This window comes from Chanodichthys erythropterus, chromosome 11 (genome assembly GCF_024489055.1).
Source record: "Chanodichthys erythropterus isolate Z2021 chromosome 11, ASM2448905v1, whole genome shotgun sequence".
In the NCBI taxonomy this organism is placed as follows: Eukaryota; Metazoa; Chordata; class Actinopteri; order Cypriniformes; family Xenocyprididae; genus Chanodichthys; species Chanodichthys erythropterus.
The window spans coordinates 13,940,462-13,948,890 of NC_090231.1; positions in this window are offsets into that span (position 1 = coordinate 13,940,462).

Here is an 8,429-nt window from a genome sequence, read left to right on the forward strand (position 1 = left end):
GATATATTTGCATACTATGATATATAAACTATATAGAAAAGGTTGAATCGATTCACACTTTATATCTTCACCACAATATATATCATGTCATATCACCCAGTCCTAGCAAACAGTAATGCTTAAACACATTTGACTAGTTAGTTATTTCCGTTTGAACCTCAAAGGGATAGTTCACCCAAAAATTATCCCATGATTTACTCACCCTTAAGCAATCCTAGGTGTATATGACTACATTCTTTCAGACGAGCACATTCAGAGATATATTTAAAAATATCCTGGTTCTCCAAAGATTTATAATGGTAGTGAATGGGGGGCCTGTTTTGAAGCCCGAAATAAATGCATCCATCCATCATAAAAAAATAATCAATACAGCTCCAGTGGGTTAATAAAGGCCTTCTAAGGCGAAGCGATGGGTTTTTGTAAGAAAAATATCCATATTTAAATTATAATTTTATGAAGTAAAATAACTGGCTTCCAGCAGACGGTCATAAAAACAGGCCCCCCACTCACTACCATTATACATTTTTGGAGAGCAAGGATATTTTTGAATATATCTCCAATTGTGCTCATTTGAAAGAAGATAGTCTCATACACCTAGGATGGCTTGAGGATGAGTAAATCATGGGATAATTTTCATTTTTGGGTGAACTATCCCTTTAATCAACCAGTAGAATCATCCATGACATCCTCGCCATATCTTATTCCTTATTAATGCAGAAAATTCGCTCACCCAAAGTTAGGTTGAGTTGTACAGCTGCATATCATGTACATGAAAGTCGGGGTGGGGGCCTGAACTAGTTGATACAGGAAATAGTAATTTCCAATACACATTTTAAATACTGCGGATCCCTGAATGTTGACTATAAATGCCTCTAAAATGTGCGCGCAGTCAGTGGATGTCACGGTGTGGCGCTAGGCGAAAGTACAAACAAGGCTTCGCCCTGTTGCACTCACACACACGGTGGTTTATCTGGAGGGGTAACTGTGAGGTGTGAATTGGGGACACTGGCAACAGGCCTGTCTGTGTCTAAGACAGCAGATACCTGCAGCGAGTGTCAAATAAGGACAGATGTGTGCAGAGGCAGTTCTTAGAAGCACCCTCATTCAGACCCTCATGGTTTCGCTGATGCTCGGCACCCTGAAAGCTGACAGCGGTGAGTGTGTGTGAGTGTGAGTATGTGTGTCAGACAGCCAACTGATAGCCGAGCTGCTGACGGCCAGGTCAAAAGACGTTCACATCCTGCTGCTACCTTCTCCGGCCACTTTATCTTATTTCTCTGTCCCCCTTATCCGAACATTGATCTGTGAATTAAAGACAGCAGATTGATGATAGGCTGAAAGCACTGAAATCAAGAGATCAAGAGAGAACTATAATTATCACTAATATCGCTTGTATTATATGTTACTTTTAATGTTACTTTTAATCTTAAACTATCTTTTGTTTTGTTTTTTCAGTTATTTCGTATAGAAATTTCGCACTCAGATGTAAACAAGCCCAACCTGCATGAGAAGCACATGGTGCCACACTGAATAAAATTGCACATTCACTCTCTGACAGCAGAGGGCGGTGATGAACAGCAGAAATGCAGTGGTTACCCCAGAAACCATGTAAACAAAGCAGCTGCACTACTACAATATTTAAAATGTTTCAAACAGCCATTCAGTTTTTTTGTATTCGCAATGTTGCTCATCACAGCACTAAATACTTAATACTTAAAGACTTAATAGGCTATTTCATTTCAAACTTATTATTTTTTTTTTTTTTTAAATAAATGCCATCGAATGAAAAATTGAATTTACCTCAGCATAGATGAATAACAAGAGTTCAGTACACGGAAATGACATACAGTGAGTCTCAAACACCATTGTTTCCTCCTTCTTATGTAAATCTCATTTGTTTAAAAGACCTCAGAAAAACAGGCGAATCTCAACATAACACAGACTGTTACGTAACAGTCGGGATCATTAATATGTACGCCCCCAATATTTGCATATGCCAGCTCATGTTCAAGGCATTACATAAGGGCAAAACGTCTGGATGTGCACAGCTGAATCATCAGACTAGGTAAGCAAGCAAGAACAATAGCGAAAAATGACAGATGGAGCAATAATAACTGACATGATCCATGATATCATGATATTTTTAGTGAATATTATATATTTTTGTAAATTGTCTTTCTAAATGTTTCGTTAGCATGTTGCTAATGTACTGTTAAATGTGGTTACCATCGTTTCTTACTGTATTCACGGAGATAAGAGAGCCGTCGCTATTTTCATTATTAAACACTTGCAAGCTGTATGTTTCATAAACACAACTTCATTCTTTATAAATCTCTCCAACAGTGTGTAATGTTAACTTTAGTCTGTTAACCACGGAGCACTATCAAACTCATTCAGAATCAAATTTAAATATCCAAATAAATACTAAACTCACAGGAATCGAGGCATGCATGCAGCATGAATGACGAACACTTTGTAAAGATCCATTTTGAGGGTTATATTAGCTGTGTGAACTTTGTAAATGCTGGTTAAGGCAGTCAAGATGGGGGTGTGGGGAGTGCAAGATTTAAAGGGGCTGCGCACTGAATCGGTGCATATATAATTATGGCTCAAAATAGGCAGTTAAAAAAGTTAATAAAAAAAATCTATGGGGTATTTTGAGCTGAAACTTCAGACACGTTCAGGGGACACCTTAGACTTATATTACATTTTATTGAAACTGGTTCTAGGGCACTTTTAAGGTTTGAAAATAAATAGCCTACTAACATTAAATTATGAGACCTTATTGTAAAGTGTTATCTGTTGTTCTTTATAATTCTTTTGCACTTTAATCTGTTTGAAACATTTTACTTGAATACATGACTGAGTAGTAGCATTTTTTTAAAGGTATCGTTTAATTTATAGCATGAACAACTGTTTGTCTATGAACATAGAAGTTTGTTGGTGTTTGTTGGAGAAGTATGCAATAGAATTTAGCTAACTGGTTAGCGAAGCAAAAATGCGTTGGTCTTTGTTTACATCCTTGATGCAACCAAAAATTAGCAACAGAACTATACATTTAAAAGACTTGTACAAACAATAAAACCTACTTACAGTTTGGGGCCAATAAACAGCAGCTTCTGCTTTTAAAGTGGGAACTGCTTCTTTCAGTAATAGCCTTTGTGCAAATCCAGCATTGAACTCGAGATTCTGGAAGATTCTGGTAGATTCTGGAAGCTGTCTTCTGCGCTGCATCCAGTGTAGACAATATCACTGATTATTATAATGGGTTATAATAATGGGCCTTGCCCACTTTGTTGCGTGTTTTGCAGGGTTTATGATGTCACCAACCCAGGAAGAAGTTTGTTGTAGTCCAAAACAGTCTATTTTGTAGGCATTAAACTGCCATAACTTTAAAAGACAATATCTCCGTTTGCATTAAACTTTCAGTGCTGTAACTTTGCAGGTACTGTTTATGCTCAAGCAGCAACATTACACACTAACTAAAGTTAAAAAAGTGAAATCGCAATGAACCACCCCTTTAAACCTGTTATACTATGAAAACACTTTTTTTGCAACTTAATTCAATATTGTGATAATACCCTATACCCGTGATAAAAGCTTCAGCAATTATCGCAACATGAAAAATTGATAACGTCACATGTCTACTGATAATAAGATGAAATGTTTCTTGAGCAGCAAATGAGCATATTACAATGATTTCTGAAGGATCATGTGACACTGAAGACTGGATATTACCATTTTACTGAGACTGCTTTCAAAACATTTCAAAATCTTGCAGTTGTATAGTTATATTATATTATTGCACAGATTTTACCTCATTGACTAAATACAGTAAATTCAATGTAATAATTCAATATATGAACTTAAGAGGATCATAAAAATCTCTAAAGCCCTTAATTCGAGAGATGCTTACATTTTATATGCTGTAAATACATTAATAATTTACATTTCAGTGTTTATGTAATAGTAAAAAATGACAAAAATTGACTAAAACAGCACTTTAGAGTATGTACGATTATTAATGAAACCACATTGCCCCTATTTTTTTTTTTTATGCCCCCAACCACAAAAATTAAACTAATGTCTAAGATATTTAACACAAATGTACAGTGTGTCAATTAGGCACTTTAATATGAAACAACTTACTGTATACAGTTAAGAGAGAATTAGCCTCCCACTGACCATTCATAGTCTGTTTTCTATCTATTCCCCACATCCAGTCTAAAGAAAAAGAGAGAGAGATGAGAAGGATAACCTTTGTCCAGTCACAGGACACACACACACAAACAAACACACTGGAATGAATGAGTGGTCACAGTCCACCAGAGCACAAAATTGGAAACAATAGAAGAGGAAGAGTTAAAAGCAAATATTTACAGGGGTTTAATGTGGGCCAGGGCACGGTCGCTCCGTGAAGGGTCAGCGGCAGTCCGCGCCGTGCTAATTAGACAGAACCGTTACTCACCGAACACTCATATCTGCTTAATCGCAGTCTGATGAAATGTGTGTGTGCCTGCATTAAGCTGTCATTAGGTTTGTAGGCTTTTACTGTATTACAAATACTGACACCAGCACAGCAGCTACTAAAAACGGCAAAGCTACCACCACAATTTCTCCTCGTTAATTTTCGAATGTAAGTGAGGCTGTAACAGTTGCATATTCAACACATCTGCTGCCCACAGCGCCAACACCCTCTGGCCAATCAGAATGCATTCTCCAACTCAAATGAGAACAGAGAAAGAGAGAGGAGAGGATTGGAAAAACCAATTGAAAGAAGACAAGCAAATATCTCAAGATCAGCCAAAAGAGAATTCACAATCACTCTTACATAAAATCAGTGATAAATGGATTTTTGTGTGTCAGAGAGACAAGAGAGCACGAGCAAGATTTTTTTCCCTACTTCTCTGTGTGAGCAAGCCACTGTTTAGGCCCCAGGGAAGCTCACAGCCTGAGTCTTTTATCAATGATGAATGACCAAGTTTGTGTATAACTATGTGAGTGTGTCTGTATCTGTGCATTTTTTAGTGAACATATATGCAAAACTGCACCATAAAATATGGTTATGCTATTTCTCTGTGCTTTTCTTCATTTCAATCATTTGGTGGCTGATACGATTTTTTTCTTCCCCTTATTTCTTTCTTTCTTTCTCTATCCATCAGTCAGATGGTATGAAAAGTGAACAGAAATTGATGCAAATAATGTTGCTCATGTATCAAGCACTGCTGTTGCAGTCAGTACTGTAATAATCACTCTCACGTTGTGTCCTAACTAGGTGCTGACAAGTAAAATGCTGAGCAACACAAAAATCAGCCAATTAGAACATACACTACAGTTCAGTTCAATTTCGGTGTCAGTTTTAAGTAAACCAATACTTTTATTCAACATTCAAAACAACAAGAAACGATTCTTGAGCAGCAAATCAGCATATTAGAATGATTTCTGAAGGATCATGTGACACTGAAGACTGCAGTAATGATACTGAATTTCAGCTTTGACGTCACAGAAATAAATTATATTTTAAAATATATTTATTAAAATAGAAAACACTTTGTACTGTTACAATGTCAGTATATGTAAATTAACTATGTTTACTCGTTCTCCGTGTTACCTGTACTGAGAAATTCATGTTTATTTGTCAGCAAAAGTATTTTGACAGCTCCAGGGCTTTTGTGAAAACTACAGATTATACTTCCAAATTTTTGTATTCCTGCCCAAAGACGGTCAGAACGACAGAGGGATATTAAAGGGATATTTTTACCCAAAAATGAAAATTCTGTCATCATTTTCTCACCATCAATTAGTTTCAAATCTGTATGAATTTGCTGAACACAAAGGAAGATATTTGGAAGAATGTCAGTAACCAACCCCCCCCCCCCATCCCTTCCCCATCCCTTCCCCCATTGACTAACATAGTATTTATTTTTCCTACTATGGTAGTAAATGGGAGGCAAGATCTGTTTGGTTACTGGCATTCTTCCAAATATCTTCCTTTGTGTTCAGCAGAACAAAGAAATTCATGCAGGTTTGGATATACTTGAGGGTGAGTAAATGATTACAGAATTTTCATTATTGGGTGAGGTGTCCCTTTAACAGTTACTGTAAGAGTAGGTTTATCACTGAAAATTGTATAGTACTATGTCTACTCTACATTATCTGCAGCATTTAGCCACTGCCTGCAATACGCTGGATCCTTCACTAGAAACTGACTTACTTAAGTACTCACTTCCACAAAAGGTTTACTCTGAATTCTTGTACCAGGGAACAACACAAGTCGACACCATTATGACTAAAAGTTTGTTAAGATGTATTTCCTACTAAAGCAAGGTGGTATTTGACTCTGGTAAACGTATCGACAGCAGACTGGTGGGAGTGGCCTTGGATGGCAACCTGCCCAGTTGGCAAAAGGGAAGACAACAGCCTTTTTTCTCTGTTTTCTCTAGTCAGGTAGAAATAAAATTGTTTAGTGTGCAAAAATCTTATTTTTTATTTTGAGACAATGTGAATTGTCAGAGCCCACATTGCGTATTTTTGGACAGAATAAGCAAAAAAGGGGACTGATCATAGAAATTCTGTGTCTGCAAGGCTAGTACCATACGAGAAATACTGATGTACATTATACCCTCAGCCACAGCATAAACAGGGGAACACTCCCTTCATCTTCTCATTCTTTTCCTCTCCTCTCCATCTATGGGACTGATATCAAAGCAATGCAAAAGCTATGAAAACACACCCCCAACCATAAATCTTTGCTAAGTGTGTTTGTATGCCTACATTTACATGCACATGCAATGAATTAGGCAGATGCTTTTATCCCAATGGGCTTCCATTGCACACATCTTGCCTGAAAATCAAACCCATGACCTTGACGTTGTTAGTGGCATGTCTCTTCTTTATACTGTAGCTCTGTTTAAACATTTAGTGTGTCATTTCGCCACCTACATGGGGAGCTATCTTCAATGGTAGCATCCTAACTGTCATAAAAACAGCAGTTCACAAACAAAGTCCACCGGAGACTTGAATCACAGTTGATTTCAATACTGACGACAGAAGATGAACACCAAAAAAAAAAAAAAAAATACAGTATATGGATTTACAAAAATTAAACTTTTATTCTAACTAATGTAAGTATAAAGTTCTCAAGCTTACTAAAGACAAGTAAACAGTCAGTAATAAAAGAACAAATAAACAAATTACCAGCAATAGGACAAATGAATACAATACAACAAAGTTACAAATGAAATAAAGAGTTTTTTTTTATTTTATCAGGTGGGTTTATCTAACGGCAAGAAATACTACAGAAACAGAATAATGTAATAATAATCTGGGTTACATTATTATTATTATTATTATTATTTTTTTTTTTTTTTTAAAGTTATATTTATGGTCTTTTTGTGCCTTTATTTGGAGAGGACAGTAGAGAGCAGACAGGAAAGCATTGGGCAGAGAGAGGGGGGCAGGATCGGTAAAAGACCTAAAGATGGGAATCAAACTCGGTCGCCGTGAACGCATTTGCACCATGTGTTGGTGCACTAACCACTAGGCTATCGGCACCAACACATTATTATTACATTATTCTGTTTCTGTATTATTTCTTCTGTAGGTCGTGGGTTCGAGTCTCAGTACCAGGTGGGTGGAGAGAATGAACAGCGCTCTCTTCCACTCTCATTACCCTCAAATGAGGTGCCCTTGAGCAAGGCCCCTAACCCCCAATCGCTCCCCAGGCGCCGCAGCAAAAAACGGCTGCCCACTGCTCCGGGTGTGGGTGTTCAATACTCATTGCTGTCTGTGTGTGCACTTGGATGGGTGAAATGCAGGGCACAAATTCCGAGTATGGGACACCACATTTGGCTACATGTCACTTTCACTTTAATCAAATGTCAAATAAATATTAATTTTTTATGATGATGGAACACTGATTATGGAATATGTGAGCGTAACCGAAACAGAGACGATAATTCAAAATTTCTACCGTTTGTCAAATGTATACCTGTTTACCGTGTTTGTTTTCACTGGGATTGTCATAATGTATTCTGGGAATACATCCTCATTGAAGCACAAATGCGAAGTTGCCTTAGAATTTGGCAAAGATTTGGTGTTTTAGGAGGCAGCATAATTTAGTTTCAGCAGTCTTTGTGTTGGAAGCATGCCTACGAAGCCTTAAAATGCTGCCTCCGTAGGCAGTTCACTAGGTTTTGGAAAAGAGCTTATTTGTTGGGTTGCTCCATCTATCCTTTCTAATGCTGTTGGCTCTTGGTTTTCCCTCCACACCTTTTCATTTCATCCCTCTATCACATCAATACACTCCCCCTGATTCAGCATCAATCTCCACACAATAACAGCTGCTGCTACACAAATTAATTACCGTGACCAACAACAATTACTGGACGGACCTAAAGCTGAGGAAGGAGACAGAATTGGGTAGAGAA